The sequence below is a fragment of the Ambystoma mexicanum genome, chromosome 3p (assembly GCF_040938575.1).
Source record: "Ambystoma mexicanum isolate Mex_15411 chromosome 3p, UKY_AmexF1_1, whole genome shotgun sequence".
In the NCBI taxonomy this organism is placed as follows: domain Eukaryota; kingdom Metazoa; phylum Chordata; class Amphibia; order Caudata; family Ambystomatidae; genus Ambystoma; species Ambystoma mexicanum.
Genome location: NC_090925.1, coordinates 1,121,656,013 through 1,121,678,909, shown reverse-complemented (window position 1 = coordinate 1,121,678,909; position 22,897 = coordinate 1,121,656,013). Strand labels below are relative to the sequence as shown.

General features: G+C 45.5%; 1 protein-coding gene and 1 long non-coding RNA gene across 12 annotated transcripts in view; one reads left to right on the top strand and one right to left on the bottom strand.

Annotated features, from left to right (window-relative positions):
* Positions 1 to 732: 732 nt before the first annotated feature.
* Positions 733 to 14,318, bottom strand: LOC138581288 (uncharacterized). 11 transcript variants are annotated; one of them, XR_011304498.1, is made up of 4 exons: positions 14,233 to 14,318; positions 10,360 to 10,451; positions 4,223 to 4,405; positions 733 to 3,771 (listed from the first exon to the last, which is right to left on the bottom strand). It is a non-coding gene; the product is annotated as an uncharacterized lncRNA (long non-coding RNA). The 11 variants fall into 11 exon arrangements; XR_011304496.1 differs by having other exon boundaries at positions 4,223 to 4,354; XR_011304502.1 differs by having other exon boundaries at positions 4,223 to 4,354; positions 10,360 to 10,448; positions 14,233 to 14,291.
* Positions 14,315 to 22,897, top strand: part of CCNI2 (cyclin I family member 2) — a 60,269-nt gene continuing 51,686 nt past the window's right edge. Inside the window, exon 1 of the mRNA XM_069652500.1 lies at positions 14,315 to 14,460. The gene's annotated coding sequence lies outside the window, so the exon portion shown is untranslated. The remainder of the gene's footprint in view (positions 14,461 to 22,897) is intronic.

Sequence of the window (22,897 nt, the reverse complement as noted above, 5' to 3'; positions counted from 1 at the left end):
CAAGGGTTGCAGCAGAAGACAGACGCCAGATATGATGATACTCCCTCAAAGTGACAGGAGTAAAAGGGATGGTGGTCATGGCCATCAACCCACAAAAGGTCACCAGAAACGCATCCTTCGCCAAGCACTGCATACCGGACTAGGATCATGACACGGCTTACGACCAGGACCAATGGCAGAGAAGATCGCAGATGGGAAAAAATGCCAGCACACAGGAGCTGCCCCTACCAGCTGAGAGATGAGCAGAAGCAGACCTGGAACTACACCAGAGCCGGCCCATCAAGAAGATGTGCCGGCTGATTGAAGAAATGTGAGATGGACGTAAGGAGATATGCAAGGGGGAGGTGTTGCGAGGGAAAGGGTGCGTGTGCCCTTTTAGAGGCACTGTGATGGAGGAGGAAGAGGCAGGTCATTAATTAAGATGAAGCATCGAGATGGGTCTCTGTGTCGTCCTTTGGGGTTGGGTCCAACTCTTAACATAACCCAGCACTTGGCACACACGGGTCAGCCTTTAGAATTTCAAAGCGCTATTTGTGACAAGGTAACGGCAGCTGCTCTATAAAAGTGTGAATAGTGCGCCCATCTTGAGAAACACATTTTCAGTAACTGTCAGATGCCCTCGAGCATTGGCTGCACTGGTGTGGTTAACTACAATGGGGTGTGGAGTTATTACAGAAGCTGCTCTATCTCATTACCATGGTCGCCCCAAAAAATATTCACCTCACTCTGCTGGAAGAGAAATGTTACCCTTTTTTAATTCTCAAACATAAGTTGAACATTAAAATAAAAAAATGAAAGGTGTGAAAATCAATCCAATGTAGATAGCCCCTAAAAAAATAAGAAAGGTAACCCCTATAAAACATATGAAAAGTAAAGCAAACTAATTGTTTTGTCTTGAATTTCATCACTGTTGTGTGTCTTTGCTACGCTAACACCGTAGTAACTCGGCTTTTAAGGCAATATGAGGAGGATCAGACACAGATTGTGGCTGTCTAGTTGTAATGATTACACTGGAAGCGTAGCTTGGCATGGGCGGAACATGTGCTGTTCAAGGCAATATGAGGAGGATCAGACACAGATTGTGGCTGTCTAGTTGTAATGATTAGACTGGAGGCATAGCTTGGCATGGGCAGAGAATGGGCTGTTCAAACAGCCTTCAGGGACCAACCCCCCCATCAGAATCCATAAACAAAGGACACCGTTGAGTTTGCTGCGGAGAGAGCGAGAGAAAGCCTTGCCTGGGCTGTACTCAACTGACAGCTAATATCCCCCGAATATGACCACAGAGATGGGGGCCTTTGGTCGGCTGAAAAAGGCAAGGGACTGCCATACCCTTTGCGGAGCTTTCCCCGCATAGCGCCCTTTGCCATCAACTTCTGCACTACACTACTTACCACTGCCAGATCCTTCCTCCCAGCATCACTGCCTGTCAATTCCCTCTCATAGTGTGACTGCCAATCCCTTCTTGCACCGACCCTCACGAGGCGTCTTTGCCAAGCTTCTCTACCCTCTGCGATATATCGAATGAGGGAGAATTGAACGGCCCAGACTAAATTACCTCTTCCACCCAGAGCTGTACAGTAGAAAATTGGGGCAAGGTAAGTGGCTGGTTATCGGCCTGCTTTACAGAGGAGTAGATGAAGGCATCAGCATCACAACTAAGACTGACACACTTTCTTTTAGCAATTTTCAAATGTGTTCTTGCAACACATCTGCAGGTTCCCAAAACATAACAGTGCCCTATTGGTGTAAAGTAAAATCACCTGCCTTCTCCAATTCGTGAATTGACATGGAAAAACACAACATTATGTGCACACTTGTATAACGTATAGAATGGTACTTCAAAAATCACCCTTCCTTCCTCCCTCACCACTCCTCTCTCTCCATGAATATTGTTTACATCAGGTAGAGCTCAAACTGAGTTGTTTAGAGGGATACTTGTTTATTACCTGGATTCCATCTTTGTAAAGGTAAAGTGGCAACCTCAAATGTCAGATGATCTTGAGAAAGGTATATGGGATGGGCCATATATTTTAGTTTGCTGATAGAAGATTCTGTTATTTTCGGACTAACCTTTATCAATAGCTCCATTGAAAAGCAACCATATTTGCTTTATGATTTTAAACAAAACACATTTTTCTTGACTCTTAACGGTGGGCCCTTTTCGAAGATCAGATGAAAGGCGGAGTCTGAACAGTGTTAAATTACATTGCTTATCAGTTAAGTCTCCTAGCAAGGTTTTTTAAAATCACATATGCTTGACATTACATAGTTTATGACACCTGCAATTCAAATGTTGCTGAGGGAGACCTGCAACAGTCCACATACCCCTCCCGCCTTGCTCCAGATTTGACGTGATCCTTCCCATTTGTTTTTATCAAATCCTCACAGTGGTAACTGACACACCCTTGTAACATTGCTGCGTTTTCTCTCTATTTGTGTATTATTCGAAGGGCACTTAAACTTGAAAATATGGAAATTGTTGCCTCTGCCCCATCCCTCGAAATATGGTTGGATGCATCATTGGCAAAATAAAAGAGTGAACGTTTACAGTTAGATTTCTTTTATTTTTGGTCCTTTCTTCATTGTGAATAATTTGAGATATGTGATACCAACCCATTTGCTTATAAGAAACATTACTACAATGTAGTGTATGCTTCACCTTTACAAAGGTCCCAAATCTAGTCACTCTTGATCCTGTTTGTGGTTTGGCACACTATGTCTAGCAGCAGGTTTAAAATCTTACCAAAATCCAGTTTTGCATGGGTCAGTTCAGACCTGCAGTGATGTTTTTGGGACCTGAGGGGCTATTGGTGTTCCCAGGCCCACAAAAAGTCATACTTTTTATTATGAGGCAACTTGTTTAGCTGATTGGAACGACGACTAAAACCAGCCACTGTTATTCGTGCGAGTCCTGCAATAATTTGCCAATGGTGCCCAATGGCTCCTTTCTAGTCTCTCCGACCCTGGTGAGTGGGAGACCAGGTGGTGGAGTATGGCACAAAAGGCTTCTTAATCTACCCCACAGAACTGGTTCATGAAACCATAAGAATTACCTAGGGTGCATGGAAAAGGGTACTGGGTGTAGAGGGATGGAGGTGGCACTAAAACAAAATGTATGCACGTGGTGGGGATGTTTCAATTCCATTGTTTTTAAAGACCATAATCAATGATTGAGCAAGTGTGTGGGAACGTGTAGGTGTCACTTCACTGTCCAAACAGACATGACCGTCGTACTGTAACAAGGACACACTGTTGAGAAGACGTGGTGATAGAGTTGAGCTGGTCAAATTAGATGCGTCTGAAACATTTGTAGCAGACAAATGACTTACTTTATAGTCCAATATTTTGTAGTTGTTGCGCAGCTACATCGTTGGGAACAGCAACATTACACATTACACAGATTACTGCTGTGTCTTTCGATTGTCCAGGTGAAGTAAAAGAGGCAAGTTCTGAGGAAAGAATGAAGAGCACAAGCCATCCCTGCCAAAAGACTTAAGTTATCCAGCTTTTGTGAACAGCCATTAAGTTTGGGAATAGTCAGTTTCAACACATCCGCTTTTACAATACAATTCTCTTGTTTTTTTCACTGCATCTTCTTCTTGCAGTTCACGCAACACTCTTCCGTTTTCCAGCACTTGCCATTTTCCACCAGTAGCAGCTTTTTCTCCTCTGCCTTTCTTATTAAACCCTCAATTTCTCCCTCTGCATCACAATAGGTTTTCATCATTTTGCCAAATGTTTTCGGTTTCTTAATACACTGTTTCTTGGCTGCGGGTAAGAAAAAGGCAAGTTGAAACTTCAAAATGTGACAATCATAATGTGACTATCAATACAACAAACAATTTGCTTGACCTGTACGCTGGCGTGGTGAATCCCCTTAAGTGCGATTTTTTTTATTTTTGCTTATTCTTGCGCTCCTTGGCGCTCCCTCCCTACCCATGCAGCTACCCACAAGTCAGTCTAGCTGCAAACATACTCCTATCTGGACGACAGTCCCGAGGACATTCAACCCGTAGCGCTTTGCCAATAACAGGAGAAATCATGTAGACCATATATACTTTAGAGTTACTCTAGAGGAAATATGCTGTAAAAGATTAGTGGGCATTGTGTAGAACTCATTTGTATGTGTGAAAAAAAGGAATGCTTCTGCGTAGGGACGTCAGATGTACCCTCCTCCCCAAATATGAAATAGATTACAAACAAAAAATACATTGCTTACCTGCTGACTAGAAAAGCACTACTGCCTTGAAATCCTTTTATTCACGCATTTCTCTTCTACTTGCATCAAGACCTCGATCAGCCATTTACAATTAACTTCGCCATGAATTGCCAAAGGCTCAAATTCCCCATCCTTTCAAATACACAGAGAATTACCATAAACAAAAAGAGTGCCACAATTTGCCTAAAAGAAGAAATAAAACAAGTACATTTAGTATGCTCCAAGTATTTGTGAATCGTGTCTGTACCCAAAACCATTAATGTATAGTGGGCTTGCTTTGGATGTTCCTGCCTGAAATGTCCTGATTTGTGAGTGAAGCGTCTTTTGGTGCTGGGTAACTTTCCCCCATTGTGGCTTCAACTAGTTGCATCTGTTCGCTAATAAAATTAGATGTGGGTGTTGGATAGGCAATACGTTCTTAACCTCAGAAGCTTTTGTACCCAAATTGCTAAAGAGTAATTTTGTGTGTCCATTAAAAGACAAAGTACCTGTTTCAGTTTCTGTAAATATCAACCATAGCGAGTCCCCGCTTGCAAAAACATGTACAGGAAATGATAGGGACCGGAAATAGGAGGCGATGCAGGTACAGAACCCATGACTAAAGGTAAATATTACACCTTAGCAGGGAGGCCTTCACTAATATGAGCCAGGCACTATCCTCCAGAAGGGTCAGAAGTCTCCTGCCCATAAGCATCGCTACTGTGCCATAAATACTACAGCTGAATTAGTGTAGTGGAAATATCCTGCAAAAAAGTAAACCAAGTCATGGATACATTTTGCAGAGGCATGGTTTCTCACACATGCATCACGGCCCGATATATGTAGATAGTTCATTAGAGGGCCGGGTGCACCTATCTGAGGAAGGCATGGACCTTGGGCCATTGGAGCAGCAACAGCGTTAAAGCCAGAGGGGGGCAGCCAGTAGGAGCATTTATCCCCTACTTGGCGACGGTTTGAAAGCGATCAGATGGATCAGCAGAACAGTCATTGTGTTGCGCAGAACTAGAAGGGAAGGAATCTCCCCACCCAAGAAAAGGGGGCCTCTGTATGCTGAACAGCTAGGGTGCCTTAAGGCAGTGACCTTCAAACTGGGGGGCCCGAAGGATGGGGGGGCTTAATGGATTATGGTGACTGTTTTTAATAGAAAATATAAGCATTTCTGGTGGCTGGGCCTCGGAACATTTTTAGTCAATTGGGGGGGCAGCTCAGCACAAAAAGGCTTGAAGACCACTGCCTTAAGGGAATAAAGTGACCTCCCACTTTCAAATAGCAAAGTAATTAACAGCACTCCTTTCACGCAAAGATCAGAAAACTCCCGCTACCGCACCAGTCCTCTAATACACGAGACTGCAGAAAAATCCGAAAAAAGCAAGAAAATTGCTCCAAGCTCCACAACATCTAACGAGAATGAACTGGTGCCATCATTAGAGAAAAATACAAAAAAATACAACCATCACCATAGAAAGCATTCACCCCAAATCATCGTAAACAATGATCAAAAAAGATATTTTCAAAATTAATGACAGTGATCACTAGACCTAGCAAGCATTCAATAAAGTTTACAGGCAAACTATCTTCCAATCAACTGCTGAGGTGAAATGTTTGGAAAAAACTAACTGCATTGAATGGGCAATAAAAACCCTCCGGGAACCTCTTCAACCTATATAGAGAATGCAACATAAGTAGAACTATAACATGAGGTAAGCCCGAGTGCCTTAAACTTAAATTTGCATATATTAAATCATTTCGCGATTTCCCCAAAGCGTTGAACATAAACTAAACATAGATGGAGGAGAGCACGAGTCAATGGAGGGAATTGGAACACTGTCCCCCGCGCCCAAAGGCTGGCACAACTAGCCATACTGTGAACTGAAAAGACAATGGAAAACGGGGGGATAAACAAGCCCTCCATATGTTCTTTAAAATAAATGGTGTAAAAGCAATACAACAGCGCTGCCTCATGGGTATAGCATCCGTAACTTCCAGTAGTGAAAAAATATTCAAAAGCATTAGAATACAAAATGACAGTCTTCGAATGGCAGATAGTTCGCTTTTTATGGGGGCGGCTTTACAGAACCTCTTTAGGGGTGGTTTGACCTTGAAAGCAGAGTACCTGTCCTGCCTGTAAACTTTTCGCATTACACAAATCTCAAATTGATGCGCATACTGTAAACAATCTTCCCCAGCTTGAATGAGGTGGAACAGGGGGGCGGGGTGTGGCAGGGGGGGAGGTAGTGGAGGGTACGAGACTCTCCTGAAATGCAAACTCAGTTGCTGGACAATTAAAGGATGACACGGTTTGTTAGAGGAGACTTTTTGTCCCCCTTCTTAATGGGAGCTTGGATGGCCAATATCTGCACTGCAACCAATCTCTGTGCGCAGAATCACAACAGCAAATCTAATTTTGAGCCCTGTGCCACCAGAAGCAGGAAGGCAGGAATCAAAGAGCGCATTATCAGGGCATTTCAACCATCACCAGCCTGAGACTAAACCTAGCGGTGTGTGCAGCACATCCCGTATTACACAGTGGTTCGAACAGTCTGCCACAAACTTAGCCAGCCTTCATGCCAGCCAACATAACTTTGCCACCCTGCTTCAGAATTAAGCAATAGTGAAGATGCTACGAAAGACACACATCAACAATCCCCACAGAAGGGAAATATATGCCAGCAGGCGTCTGTGCACCGGCACGCAGCTGCCTGGGCAACTTATTGAAAAGTACAAGCAATGTAAGACATTCCCACAGGGTCTAAGCAACACTGCAATGTTCTTAAGCAGACGACCAAGTCAAATCTTGACCATCGCTGGGCCTGTGCGACTCTTTCCTTCACAGTAAAGCATTGGAATGATTTCGCTCGTACCCACTGAAGGTGCGGTCATGTGTACGAATTGTATATGCACTGCACCGTACACATAGAAATGTCGCACCCAAGGGTACCGCAAGCATGTGGATAATGGACCAATTTAAAAAGCAACCAGGGATTTTGCAAAGGTTTGTTTAGTACATTAAGCTTGCGCTGTTCAAGCCCACACGTGCACTGTCCCCTTGGGACCGGTGAGGGTCCAAGTGCTCTTCCAAAATAGCAATCAAAATATATGTTAACATACACTGGTGCCATCAAGATAGCAATTAGGTTTTTTGCTACCTGTCTTGGGCCACCATATACACATGGACTCCAAAATGTTTATTGGTTGCGAACAGTTATTGCCTGCTGGTGTATAATGGTGCCTCAAATGGAGGTGTGGGTACCAAACATCACATTCTTTCAAAATCATTGCTCACAATAACTCAAATTAGATTAGAGGGCAAATATGTGTAAACACAGCATTCAGAATGTTTTCCTACAGAGGACTTGACTAAACGTAGTGTTGGATATTTATTTCCTACAGCAACGTTTGACATGTAACAATTTTGTTTCTACAGTACAACAATTTTGAGATTACTATCAATGTAGTCACTTGTAATTTGGTCAGTAGCATACAGGAGAAATAGTGTGACAGGTGGGCCTGTCTTTCAGCAGCCAGCCTGTCACTATTGGGTTCAATTTTTCAATAGCCAACCACAGGTTTTGTTCCAGCTTTGACCGATATTTAGTCTTTGGGGCTGCAAGTGCTGAAAATCCAATCTCACAAAGGTACGAAGTGCTGAAAGGTAACAGTACGTTGACTACACATTTGGATAAAGTTGGAAACTCTGCATTTTGCCAAAATCCACCCAAGAATTGGCTCTCCAGTAGGCGGTCCCTTTGAAGCTCCATTATCTCCTCCTGGAGGTGTATTGGGAGGGTGGGCCCCTATGTCTGCTAGGAAAGGCTGAACCACTCCGACATTGAGGTTACTGGAAAGTACTTTGAGACTGGTTCCGAGATGGTTTCCTATTAGTTCAGCAACACATGAAAGATCATACTCTGTCTCCTCAAGAGCATCTGCTAATAATGGCAGTGCATCAGAACGCACATATCAACCCTCCTCCTCCCAAGCTCCAGCTTCTTCTTGAATGGATATTTTTGCATTCATAGCCAATGATGTGGTTTCTGTGCCTTACAGGGAGAGGTTTAGAAAATGTAGCTTTTCAAAGATGTTGCCATACTAAGCTAACAGTACAGCCAGTGTGAATCACACAGAGGCTCTTCTTTCGTCTGGTCTAAACCCAAGATAAAGTGTCTAACTTTGTTCCAGAGTTCCTAAACGTGATTTAAAACCTTTCCCCTAGAAAGCCACCTGACCTCTGTGTGAAACAACAAAGCATCATGTTCAGCTCCCATTTCTGCATATAAAGTGGCAAACAGACAAACTCTTATGGGGGTACATCTTAATAAAATGTACAATCTTCACAACAGAAGTCAGCACCTCTCAGAGTCCATTCCCCATATTGTGCACAGGCAAAGCTTCCCGGTGTATCACGGAGTGTGTCCACAATATATGTGGAGCTACTGCCAACATTTTTGCTTTTAACCCAGCACTAGCACCACACATTGAAGGAGCACAATTCATGCAAATACCAACACACGCCTCCCACTTTAGGCAGTGGGAACTGAGGAAGTAGTAAACAATGTCAAAGACTACAGATGTAGTTGCTCTGCCCTGAATCGGTTTACAAAATAAAGAGATCCTCCAATATTTCTTTCCCATGGCAGTACCTCACAAACAATTGTGCTTCTTTTGAAATGGCAGTGGCCTCACCCAATTGTAGGACAAACTGTTTCAATCGCGATATCAATTCTGGTCTGATATCAGGACAGGTCAGCGATGCAGCGGAAAATTGTAGTGTAAGACATAGTGATACTCGCATTTCTCTGCTGCACCGTCACCGAGCATTACCCGGTTGACAGCGAGAATTGTTGGCGGAATTCCTTTCTCAGCATCTGTGAAGGCTTTTTGGTTTTGCCCAGATAATGTGGTAAGAAGCTTCCAGAGCATTTGCAGATACAGAGACCACATTTTTAAGTGTCTTTTTACTTTTGTATGCCTTGCAGCTGCTGTACAAAGAACTCCCTGGTCTTTTTTGCTAAATCAGCATGTCTGGTTTCTAAATGCTGCCTTAATTGTGTTTGCTTCAGGCTTGCTAATGTAGCGCCACAAAGTCACACATCGCAGCTTAACTTATCCAGCAACTGCGATTTATGTGAACCCAAAGTCCAAAAGAGACATCATATTTCTGTATTTTTGCATTTCTTTTGTCTATTTCAACCTCTCCTTCTGCTTTTTGTTGGAGATTCCCACCATCTTTGGGCACTAGGAAACGGTACAGTTATATGTGATATTTTTGCATTTTAAAGCCCGAACACAAAAAAAACACATTTTTTCGGCCGTTTTTGTATTGGCTTTAAAATGCGTAAAAATCACATACTGCCCCCCCTCTTTCCCCACCTGGTCATTCACTCGGTAAACAGGGGGGTTAACCCCCAAACTCCCAATTTCCCCACCCACCACCCCATTAACAAACATCCTCCTCACACATACAAACACACACACACACACTCACACATCTGCCTCCTGTGACGACTCATGTGCGGCAGGGGGTTGACAAGTATATGATAGTTTGATTTAGAAAGACTGCTCTCTGCGGTCACGGAGCTGTCATTCTAAATCGACCTTTTTTCTACATCAGTACAGTGAAAAAGATCTTTTCACTTAGTACCAACGATCCATCTAAAAAAGGAGCCAGAATCTGTGAAAACATTGCAAACCCCCAACTTTACTGTATGTCACGTTAGTTGTTTAAAGCTTTTTCAAGTTCAAAATGTTAAATGCCTCAAAAGATTTAAAATGGCAAACACCAGATGCAAAGATTTAAAACTAAACAATGTGAAAAGGCTGGGGAAAACATAATTTTTAAAAAAAGTCCCCAAAAGATTGAAACAATGGAAAAATCACACACTCATAGCAAAAAAACTCCCCAAAAATGGGTCAGAAATACTAGTTGGATAAAACAAAAAACACCACATTGATACAAGTCTCAGAAAACTCCTTGTTCAGATCGTGAAGTTCCAGCTCAAATTTATTTTTTAAGTGTGGTCCTGGACTAGGCCACAGATGGCGGTGAAAACCACACCTGGATACACATTGCACAGGGCCAATATAAACCTTCAGCACTTCAGCTGAACCAATGGTACATAGGGAAAAGAAATCCTTACCTGCCTATGTGACTGGGTCAGGTGCTTCACTGGATTTTTCTTGCTGGGACACAGGTGGTTAGATTGACACACCAACACTAGGAGACATGCTGCTGCAATGAAAACAAACACTTAGTCAAGGATACATGGTCTACCTGAGACTTCAAAATTAAGATTAGATGAGCAGGGTTTAAAACTAGCTCTTGGGCGTTAGGCATCAGCTAGTAAGCAGGACCGAACACTGGGAAACCAGGAGAGTACACAGTGCACTGTAAATGCAACTCCTACATGAGACGTGAAGTACTGCCCCAAACTGGACATGAGAAAGTAACAGGCTCAAAAATAGGTTTGAAATCCCTGATTGGGACTCCCAGCTGTACCTTCCATCACCCACGGCAAAATACAGTCGTTTAAAAAAAAAAAGGCATTCTTATCATCGGCAAGTCCTACTATCCTAATACAGATGTCAGGATTTTTTATGGTGCCACTGCTCCTGGGGACGTTGCGGTCCTACCAATTTGTGTTTCTGCAATTGAAAAAGTACAATAAAAAAAATAGGATGTACCACATTGATCGTACCAATATTTGCGCACTATACTCTGGCAGTCAGCGCACATCCTCCCCCGCAGACAAAAGGGACCTAGGGTTAAGGGTCCTACAGGGAAATCTTCGAAGTTTCCTATAGGCCAGTCTACCCCAGCTGACAGAGTGCAATTGGAGCACATACCTGAAAACGTGACCCATAAGTCACAGAGACAACAAATGATATAGCAAGAGAAAGAGCATCAGCTTGTTCCATTTTACCCTTTCTAGTCCCCGCCTAGAAAAGTTGAGCTGGCATTCCAATCATTCATCTACATATCTTACCTAGAATCCGATACGGTAGCGCTTAACCCACCGAGCTTACTTAGCCATTTAGCTTTTACAGCAGTTCGGCGACAGCGCTGAAGTAGCAGCAGACTGCCACGGCTGCCATGCCAGACATGAGGGCCCATGGCTTCTCTGAAACCTATGACAATCCATGCAGGTGAAGGCCTGGCACCCACAGCAGGAAGATATACATGAATTCCACTTTAAAATCACTTCTATGGCAATGGTGCACCCCAAGTACTGTTAGTAATGCAGTGATTTTAGTACATCAAGGGATGCATAGACTTGCTCTATAGTAGATGGCTACCGGGGTAGCTCAGCAGGTTGACAGACCGTTGCCTAGACGTTATATATGCAAAATATAATTATGTGTACTGATATATGGTTGTCTTTTTTTAATGTGTTTAAGGTTGAATTCAACCAAAACAATACAAACCAAAAATATGTGCAATAATTAATCAAATTACTTTTTGCAATTACTTAAAAAAAGGAAGTGCTATAAAATGTGTTTGGGCAAGGTATAGGGTATTTCTGCCTCTGCAGTGAAAACGCAAAGTTGGCACCCGTGAACCCAGTTTAATTTTCTGATAACTGCTGTCAGCACAACCAAAGCATTTATTTGTGATTAACCAGTTTGATAAACATAACATCTTTATAAACATAACCTGTGATGTGATAAAAAACAAAGCCTGGGGCACACAAATTACAGAGTATTGGTGTGGTGCTCTGACAAAAAAAAAATACACAAACAAACCCCCCAAAAAAACCACATCTCAAATCAAACCAGCAAACACAAGTTTCAGTTGCGTTTTTGAGTTCAGAAATAACTTTTTTCCCCTATGAACGAGTAAAATGCACATTTGAACAACAATATTGTTTCCAGCATATAGAATGCCTGCTTCAGAACTCAGACCCGTCCAGAGCCGTCCCATGGACCAGAGACGTGACAAGGGAAAGGGGCAGCCAAAGCAGGCGGGCCGGTGTTGTAGGATATTCTGCTTCCCCCACCGCAGATTGCTGGAGCCGTAGGGAGCAGGATTTCATACAACACCGGCAATGCGTGCTTCCGTTCCTGCTCGCCTCCTCTCCCCCTGTGGCCTCCAAGGTGGGGGCACAGAGGGAGTGGGCGCAGAGGGACCAGCATTGCAGTGATCCGGCCCCCTGGTCGTCTCCTCTCCCCATGCATTCTCCTTTGGGGGTTCACAGGAGATAAAAGCAGAGGGACCGGGAAAGGCCTGAAACGCTTGTTTCCTGGCACCCCCTCCAACTGTGGTGTGGGGGGCTAAGCCGAGAAGCGGCATCCCTTCACAGGCAAGAAGACGCTGGTGGCACCAGCAGGAAGCAACAATGCAGGCTGGATACGCAATCCAAATACAGAGAAAGCGCATGTCCAGGCTGCATTTATTTCCTGTTTTGTGGCCACGCTCCCCCCCACTACGTCACACTGTGAGCATGTGCAGAGGGAGCCAGTGGCTCGCCATGCACAGTTAAGTGAGGCAAAAAAAAAGTATTTTCTCTTTTCTTGCTGTCCTGGATCATGCGCCCCACAGATTGAAGACCTCTGCCTACTGTATGGCTATTTTTAAGGCAAAATAATCAATTGTTAGCTTGCTGGTAAGACTACATACGAGTCTGCATTTTCACTGTATACTAGCATAGTATACATGAACATACAGGCACCTAGTAAGTGAGACAACAGCAGGGAAATGAAGAACTCTGTCCTATACAAACAGCAGAAGAAACGCCCTGGAGCTTAATTTCCAATATGGTGAACTCATTGCTGTTTTAACAGTAAAAGCTGTGTTGCGCAGATAAGGGTGAAGAAAGATGGCAAATAATCCGAGGTGCTGCCGAAAGGCGAATTTGGCAAAAACATCTGAACTGAAATGTTCTCTGCGTGCATGGCGCGGCCATATATCACTTGTGTTTGGGGCAGGATGGGGATAATACTTACAAGCAGTGCTGGTCATTGGGCCGGCTCTCACCGGATCCGAGATCCGGCACCAGATGTGTAGCCGGATCTCGGGATCCGGCCAGAGTCAGCCACCAGAAACCCCAAACCCATGCTCTGTGCTGGGTTACAAGGAAAAACAAATTTGGGAAAAAACGCAAGGGCAGAGTGTTCATGGCAGCGTTGAGCGGCTGAGCTACTCCGCCCCCCTACAGGACTTTGATTCAGGTCACAGCTGCAGAACAAGCAAACTGTAACTTCCTCTGATGACCCCCGTGCGAGGGGTCACCAGTGGAAGTTAGTCCTTGGCCACGACCTGGTTTATTTATGTAATGTTTGTTGGATCAATGGGCCCAGATTATTTATGCAAGGTTTGTCTGATACCTGTATCAGACAAACCTTGCTTAAATAAATATATATATATATATATATATATATATATATACACACACACAGGTATCCACAAACATTGCATGAATAAATAAATAGCCCCATTAAAAAACATTGAAACAATTACACTCCATGCAGCCACCCAACTGCTTTCAGAGGGGTGCTGCAGGAGCTGAGCGCATGTAGTTCAAGTAAAATAAAACGTTGCTTCTGGCGAACAGAAATCAATCACCACATTTGAATAGTACCCAATCATGGGGATTTTTTTAAAAAAATAAGATGGGATGCAAATATTTACTCCGCAACACTGGTCAAAACTATTATCCGCACAGTTAAATAACTCTCACCAGTGGTAATGGAAGTGGTTTAAAGTGGAATTCATATGTATAAATAAAGAAATTGCGCTATTTTAAACTTTTCCTTTGATCGAAGATCAACTGGCAGCTCCGCCCCCAACCCCGCCTCCTCAGACACCGCCCCCCAAACTCCGCCCCCACCCGGACCTTGACGGATCCCCCACCACATTTTTTAAATTTCCACCACTGCTTAAAAGCCAAGAAGACACACAAAGATCAGATGTTGCTGCAAACAAAATCAAAATATGAAAAACATACCAACCGGCACCTAAATGAACCTGACGCTTTGTAACAGTTCCGAGAGATCCATAATCGCATTATAAATACCTGCTCCTCCTTGATTCTCTCATCCTAAACACGTAGACGCCCTGCGTGGAACGTCACGACGTCTTGAAAGAAATACTTGAAATACGTCATGACGCCGTAAAGGCAGTTCAGAAAGTGTCGGCAAACTTTTGAACGAACAATAGAGACTTTAAATGTATGATTGATAATAAAAGCAATATAAGGCCTCCCGTTACGAAACGCTCATGTCCCGATTCCAGGCAGCATCAGGTGAGTGTATGCGAGACAGGTTTTGTAGAGAATTGTATATGCATTTCTTTTAGCATCCGTTAACATAGACGTTCTCGGCCCTTTGTTGTTTTATTGGTAAGAGGGCTTTTAGCATCCGTTTACTTCGACGTCCTCACCCCTTTGTTGTTATATTGGTAAGAGGAGCCCTTTTGCAACCTCTGGAAATGCTCGTTTAAGCTGTAATTCGTTGTGTTGTACTTATCACACTCTGGTTTTGAATTTCGCAGCCGGGCAGCCTGTTGTTGGTATCGTAGACACTGTAGTTGCTCCGAAGCTTATTTACGGTACAATTCTGGCCGTGGCAGTAACTGCTGTGTAGCTACTACACAGTCACGGACCCTGCTCTGGTGTAACTGTGCCTACATATATCATAATACCTGGGCAGGCTAATAATTGCAGACTGTATTGTCTCCAGTTCCAGTGCCTACTCTAAAAGTAATGATTCCCAAGGGCTAATGGCTGCAGATCCGTACTTTCTCTGGGTCTAATGACCCTTCTGTGGATAATGACTGCAGGCACAGTGTGTCTGTTCTAGGACTAGTGACACAGGAACAACACCCTGATATCCGCAGACCCTAGCTAATGGTAAAGGCACATCCTTTGGCTGGGAGCTAATGACTTCCGATACATTACGTCGTACCTGTTCATCGGCTACATCTGGCAATAACTGCCATGGGGCAAATAATTACAGACGCAGTACCGGATCTGGGATACCGATTCCAGCCACAGTACCTGCATACATATGACAGAATACCTGCCCTGTGACTTATAACTACAGACACAATACTTACTCTGCACAGTACGTACTCTGGGGCTAACGATTCCGGTCACAGTATCTGCTCTGGAGATAATGGTATTTAACATAATACCTGCTCACGAGCAAATCTGGGGTTATTGACTGCAGAAACAGTAAAAACGCCATGCAGCCTTTCCTTCGTGTGTCCTTCGCCAATGACGCATCAAACCAATATCTCTGGAATGAACGTACAGCGTAAAGAAGTGATCAGTAGGGATAAACCATCGTGCCACGATTTTTAAAACGTGTTTGATGCAACTGATGGGATACTCATTCCCTACCCTTGCGCCAAAAAGGTGGTGAACTGTGCACAAAGGACATGTAAATGTGTGCATCATAGTTGTGCACATAGAGGTTCTCTTTTTCCACCAATTGCACAACTGCACAAGGCAGAGGATGGGAAGGTAATTTTTGGCATTTTCAAGTAAATACTGATTTTAAAGAGGTTCACTTTTTTCAAAGCACATGGGCTTGGGGAAATCCGTGTGCCTATTTGGAACAGGTGCAGGGGGATATAAAATGTATGGGTAGGTCACTTATTACTCACTCATGCGACGAGAGAGTGAATGCTGAGTGTGAATAAGCAAGTGAATGTTGAATCAAATAATGTGGGTGTGTTCGTGCTGGGCCAGGGAGCTTATTTCGGCTGGTGAAGGCAGCACAGTAACAATGCACAAAGTATTTTATTGGCATTTTCAACAGTAAGAACACATGTAACCAACAATGCACCCAGTCCTGTCCGCCCCCCCCTCCCCAAGTCCATATGTAGATGGCTCCCGGTCCCAAGTTTCTGTGAGGGGTCAGCTCTCACCAGCTGTTGTACGGGCGCTTGCACCGTTTGAACCCCCCTCCCCGAGTCCATGTCTCCCCAAGTAACTTCAGCCATATCTCCTCCCAGCTTCCTGTGAAGGCGCCCTCCCCAAGTGGAGAGAGAGTACTGCCCCCAGCAATCTCATTTTCCTTGGGCAGCATGTGGCCAGCGAGTTCTGCAGCCAGGTAATGCAGCAAAATGCCTCAGTCTGAGAGAACTTTGGTAATTCCCCCCTCCTGCCCGCCACCCCCTTGAATCGAATAGGTCACCCACTCCAGTGCCATAAAGTTCCAGATTTTACTAAATCATTTGTGTTCTGTGGGAGCAGAATTTTGTTTCCATTTGTGTGCCACCACAAGTGTTGCTGACACGATCAGAACGATGTATGTCTTTCTTTGAGCTTTCAAGGGTAGATTTTCCAGAACCCCGCCCATTCCCAGGATCGGTATCCCTGTGTTGTCTAGCATCTGACTCCCAAACATACTATTCATTGCTGCACAGGTCATGTCCCAATAAGGCTGTATGACTGAGCATTACCACCAGATATGATTCCTCAATCCCAGTTCCCCACATACCTTCCAGCAGAGCGCTAATGCAGTTGGTTAGAATTTGTCGTTTTTCTTGGGTGAGGTGCCATTGGACCATTATCTTAACCCACAACTCCTGAATCTGGATGGCCTGCATGAGCTTGGGGATATCTGCCCATAACTGAGTCCAAAGTTCCCCCTCCAGCAGCTTCCCCATTGCAGTTTCCCACTGCTTCATATAGTGCAATGCCTGGCTCCTTGCCCCTTATAATGCCATATAACACTCCTACTAAATGCCTGTTCCCGTGTCTATGGTTACGAACTGTTCAAAGGGCGTGAGATCCCTGATGGCCGCTGACCTGGCCAGTGGGTTCGCAAGGCGGTGCCTTAGTTGAGAGTAGTGATACCTCTCCCCCTCATGTAGCCCTTAGTCCTGCTTGCACTTTGCAAAGGATTTAACGTCCTGGCTCGAGAAAATGCCACATAGATTGCGGTACCCTGCCGCCTCCACCCATTGAAGGCACCCCTTTCCATACCTGGTGTGAACTGGGGATTCCTAAACAGAGACGTCTTCGGGGAGAGGAAGGTGGTCAAGTTCACCCTCTGCACCAGCTCATACCATGAGTCCCCCACTAAGGCCTCTATCCTGCTACAACACATGTTTGCAGGTCTATCTCCCTTGGGCTGCCACAACACCTCGTCCAGCAGCGAGTCTACCACCAGACCTTCCTGCAATTGTCCCTGAACCAATCCTGGCTCACTCCTGAAATGGAGGCAGAAGTTGACACCCTCGGCCCTCCCTTGCTTCTGGGAGACATTAGCATCTGCATAGCTACCTTGGTTCTCTTGCAGTTCCAAATAAATGACTCCACGTGTTTTTGAATGGTCGTGAAGAAACCTTGGGGCACCCCCACTGGCAAGGCCCTAAAATAGTACAGGAGTTTTGGCGAAATCACCATTTCAAGGGCATTTATCCTCAACATCCAGGATATTGATATTGATGAGGGCACCCATTCCACCAGCAGCAGGTGCAACTTTTCTGCTAAAGGCAGCTAGTTAGCACGGTAAAGAGCACCCAGAGAACCAGTAATCTGGAACCCCCAAATATCGAATGCTGATTTCTGCCCATCTATAGGGTACCATATCTTGCAATTCCTGAACCTTTTCTGGGGGGGGCGGTCATGTTTAATAACTCTAACTTGCTTGTGGGCATTTATATATAACCCTGCCACCTCCCTAAAGAGAAGTTCTTGTGAGATCCCTGGAAATTAGGAGCATAATGCGCTTTGCTATGCATGGTTCCCCCCCCATCCAATTTCCAATTAGAATTTGAGTATGTTCTTCTGCAGTTTCCTTACATCTCCCTCTGGGACATGTACCAGGCGTGCTGCACAGTGATAAATTAATCTTGGGACACTATTCATTTTAACCGCATTAATCCTCCCTAGCCATGAGATTTCCTGTTTTTGCCAGTGCTCCAGGTCTCTTTGAAGTTCCTTAAATAACAGAAGGAGGTTCCATTGGTATTTGTTCCAACTTCCTGGGTATATGGACTCCAAGATACCCCACAGGGACCCCATAGAGGGCTCCGCTCATGGGACAGGGAGATTAGGGGTTAGTGTTTCCCTCTCTTCACATGAGATATGAATGGCCAGACCCATTGATTTAGCGTAATTCACTCTGAATCCAGGGACCTCTCCAAAGGACGGGATTTCTTCCCACAGAGACGTCAGGGATTTGTCTAATTGCGTGATTGTGAGAAGGACGTGATCTGCGTACATGGATATTTCATATTCTAGTCTGCCTACTGTGAGGCCTTGTATGTTTATGTTCTGTCGGAGATTAAGGGCAAATGACTCATTGATTAGCGCAAAAAGTAGTGGAGACAGCGGGCAGCCCTGACGTGTCCCTCTAGATATGTGAATCTTGTCTGATCTAGTCTTGTTAATTTGTTAGTGTGTGGACGGGTTCTTGTAATTGGACATTGCCCAAGCTGAGAAGTTGGGACTAAACCCAAAGTGAGTAAACTCTACCTACTGATTAGATTATTCATCAGTGTGATTGGTCTGTAAGAGGAGCAGAGGTCTGGGTCTTTGCCTGGTTTGAGGGTCAGTATACTTGGGAATTCCGCCATGGACGGGGTGATGCTACCTGTGGTGAGAAATTAGTTGAATAAGATTGTGAGCTGTGGGGCCAGGAAATGTGAGAATACCTCGTAGAATTTAGCTGCAAGTCTATCGGGACCAGGGGCAGAGTGAGATTTGATCGCCTCCACAGTAATTGGTAGGTCTAGGGGATCCAATTGGGCATTAGGTGGGGGTTTGCTAATGGAGCGTAAGGTTCCTGGTTTTCTGATGTGATAGAGAAGCCGGCCATAATTTCCCTGTGATGTACCAAATTTCAATTTTTTTCTCTTTGGGATAATCTCAAGCTGCCATCCGACGCCCTGAGTTTTAGTATGTTGTTTCTATTGTGTATCTTTTTTAGTTCATAAGCGGGGATGCGATTAGCTTTATTACCGTTAACGTTGTACTATTGCTTATTATATGCTAGGGCCCTAGCCGATCTGTCTGCCCAATGCATTTCCAAGGCTGTCTTTGGCTCTTTTGAGGTCCCTCTCAATTTTCCTAGATTGGTGTCCTTTTATTGGCTTTGTCCAATTCAATCACTTCCCTTTCCAGCTCCGAACCCCTAAGTCATGAGATCCTATTTTGTTCTGCTGTTGCCTTAATTAATGTTCACCGTATTACCGGCTTCATGGCATCCCAAATAATGGACCTGGGGGAATCCTCTGGTGTGTTTTCCCTAAAATAATAATTACGGGTCTCGCCCACTTCCCTTTTGATAGCTTCGTCCAATAAGGTAGAGCCCTGTAGTTTCCAGTATTTTTGGGGTGGGGGGGGGCGTAGGGGGAGTTCTGGAGAGCCCTGAATTCGGAGGTCTGCTGTGACAGTAGCATGGTCTGATGGGATTCTAGAGTTAATTTGAACCTTTTCAAGACAGGGAAATGGGGCATTAGGATTAGATCTATTCTAGAGAAGCCTCTGTGCACGTTTGAATAGAAGGTAAAATCTGTTTCTCCCTTATTTGCTAATTGCCAGACATCCACTGTCTCCCTAAAATTTAGCACGCCCCAGGGACCTGGAGAAACCTGCCCTCGTAGGTGGGAGTGTTTTGTCCATTTGCGGGTCTGGGACCACATTGAAGTCCCTGCTGATTTAGGGGGTGTCATTCTGTGAATGTTAGAATCGTGGGGATCCAGTCAAGCAGGAATCTCTATTGAACAGTGTTTGGGCAGTAGATAGCTGTGATAGTAAGTGGTTGTTGTACAAAAGGTCCATTATCAGGAGATATCTACCCCTCGGATCCCTTTTTACTGTGATTTGGGTTAGTGGAATATTTTCGCTCAACAGCACGGCTAACGAAGAGACAAAAGTAGGATTTTTCCAAACCCCCTGAATTTGATTCAGTATTCGTCCTCCTGAAGCAGATGTGTCTCCTGTAGGCATATGATGTCCCCTGAGAGTTGGCCTAGCCTTCGTTCCACAGACTTCCTTGTACCCGGGAAATTGAGCCCTTGAGCATACCATTTGATCATGCGAATTTCGCATTCATTGTCATCCCCCATGATTCCCAGTGGTGTACTTGCTATTCTTTGGTAGTCCCCCCTCCCAATTGGCGGAGGAAAGGCTATAATGTCTGTGTACATCTGTATAGGATTTAGATGTTGATGTTGTGTTCCCTTTCGTCTCATGTGTCCTCCTGAGTGTATTTATTCCCCAAACCCTCCCCATTGCCCTTCCCAAACCTGTCAGGGGTGGGACCAGCACTAAACCAACGGGGCAACTAGCTCCAACCCCCTGCCCCCCCCCCCCTCCTCCGACTAACTGTAGGCCAACAGGGTCAGAAGCTGTTTAACGGCATAACTCCAAACGCGTCAGGTGGCCTTTACATTCCTTATAGGGTAGTTGTTTCCCATATTTTTACCTTAGGTCGTTGGTCCTCAGGCAGGGACCAGGGCTCTGTATCGGCAATAGTGAAGCCGAACTCCTTCGGGCAGATATTGCAGGGTTGGCCAAACCCCCCCCCTGCAGCTCGCTTGGCTGTATTGATGTAGTTTTCCTGAGCCAGGAGACCAGAAAAGGTGGGAACCAACCCATGGCATGTTCACATTTCTTTTCCTTTTTCAGGTCGTGGATTTGTTCCGCTGCGGGCTTCTCGGTCTGCGCCTCCGATGACTCTCGTCAAAGCGCCTGTAGTCATTTTTTCTGGTTGTTCTTGAGAGGCTAATTCCTTCTCTGATCCTCCGCTTTCCTCTCCAGGGCCCAAGAACCTCTCTGCTTCTTTTAAGTTGCGTATTTCCCTCTGAGTGCCTTCCCATGTGAAGTTTAGTGAGGTTGGGGAAACCCCTGTGGTACGGGATCTTCCTATCGCGCATCCAATACGTGAGGTGTTTCAGCACCTTCTCTTCAGGAGGGTGGTCCTGGTACACTAGAATAGTTGCGCCTCTAAATTGGATGTGGTTGGAGTTTCTGGATTTCCTCCTTCACCTTCTAACTAGGACATCTGGAGGGGTGGAGAATGTTCGCCGAGACCCTGTGCAGTGGACTCTGTCGTTTTCAAGTGGGGCATCATCCGGCGGGGTAATTATGAACCTAAATAAGTCTTTTGTGTAGTTTTCAAGATCTGCATCAGTGACTGTGGGAATTCCTCGCAGGCGGATGTTGAGTCTCGAGTGGTTCTTCACGTCCTCTTGTTTAGCTTCCAGTGCCTTGAATCTGGCCTCAAGGGCCACTATCCTGTACATTTCATCCTCTACTTCAAAGGCTTGGTCACAGAGGCTGATTTCGATTTCCGCCGTCCTGCTTTCCACTGCCTCCACCCTCTTGTCAAGCGTGGAGATCTTACTCATGACTTCCTCAGTCCCCTTTTAGAATTCCCTCATCATGGCAGCTAGTGAAACTTGCAGGTCTGATTTCGTCACTGACTGCATAGATGTGGGGTTGGTTGATGCTCCCTGGGGCTCAGCGGACTGGGGCTCAGCTCACCCCCCCTCCCCCTTATCAGAGGAAGGATGGGTCAACATTGAGGAGAATATCAGTTTGCTTGGTACTTTTCCCGCTCTTCCCCATGCTTACCCCCACAATCGCTCTGGGAGTAGGATTCCTGCGTCAAATCCCCTCTGGATGTTGCACTTTAGACGGTCTCGGGAGGGTGGGGGGCCCAAGCCGAGGCAGCTTGGCAAGTCGATCCAGCTATTCAGCAGCTCCTTTGGGGGTCGTTGGTCCAATGGCACTTCACTTTCTAGTGGGGGACCCAGAGTTAATCGTTCCCAGTCTGGGCTTTATCGTGGACTGCAATATTGGGTCTTGGTATAGTTAAGATCGGTTTCAACCACACACCTTGTTGTCTTGTTGACACTACTTTCTTGTTGGCTTCTCCGTGCGGTTTTGGGTTTCCCCCAGATCATGTGAGGTTGATCATTTCATGTCCCAGGGATCTTTTGCACCACTGCTCCCCATTGCTCTCTGTGGTCGGTCGGCTGGTTAGAACCAGTCAAGGTTGTTTTTTGCCGCCATTCCAGTGGTGTGATGCTGTACGGGGGATCGAGCTGAGGGTGCAGGATCGAGCTGAGGGTGCAGGTTATGTCCAGCAAGTTGAAAGCAATTACTGTAACTGGGGGAAGGGAGGGAGGAAGGATTGCCCCCTCTGATTGCCGGGCTATCTGCAGGTACCTGCTCTTAGATACAGGAGCTCCGTTTTGATTCCTCTCACTTGTCCCTCATCGCGTGGAGCCCCAAGTTTATTATTCCTGTGGTCCGAAGGTATTGGCCCAGCTCACTCCTGTACCCTTGGCCACAGGAGTGCTAGCTCAGGAACACGGTACCCCTCTCAGTGCTGCTTAAATCCTTTAACCTACTGCTCGGGGGCTGTGTGGCCACGTAACTACTCTGGAGGAGAGCGCTGTTGGTGGGAGTCTTGGCGGATTCCTCGGCGGACTTACTGTGCTATAGCCTCGTCATGGAGACCGGGTGGCCCGTATCGCCAGTGCTGCCATTCGCAGACTGCATCGCGTTGTGCAGGTCCCTCACCGAGCTGGCCCAGCCTCCGGAGCTTCCTCGGGGAGTTGGGGGGGCAGGGTCAAAGGAATCTGTGCAGCACTGCCCCGCCACTGTACACCGTTAAGTTGCCTGGATCAGCGGGCCCAGCCTCCAGATGTGGCCCACGCTCCGGACCACCTTAGATTCTCTGTGCGTTCCTCCTCCGCAGCCCTCACCGCCA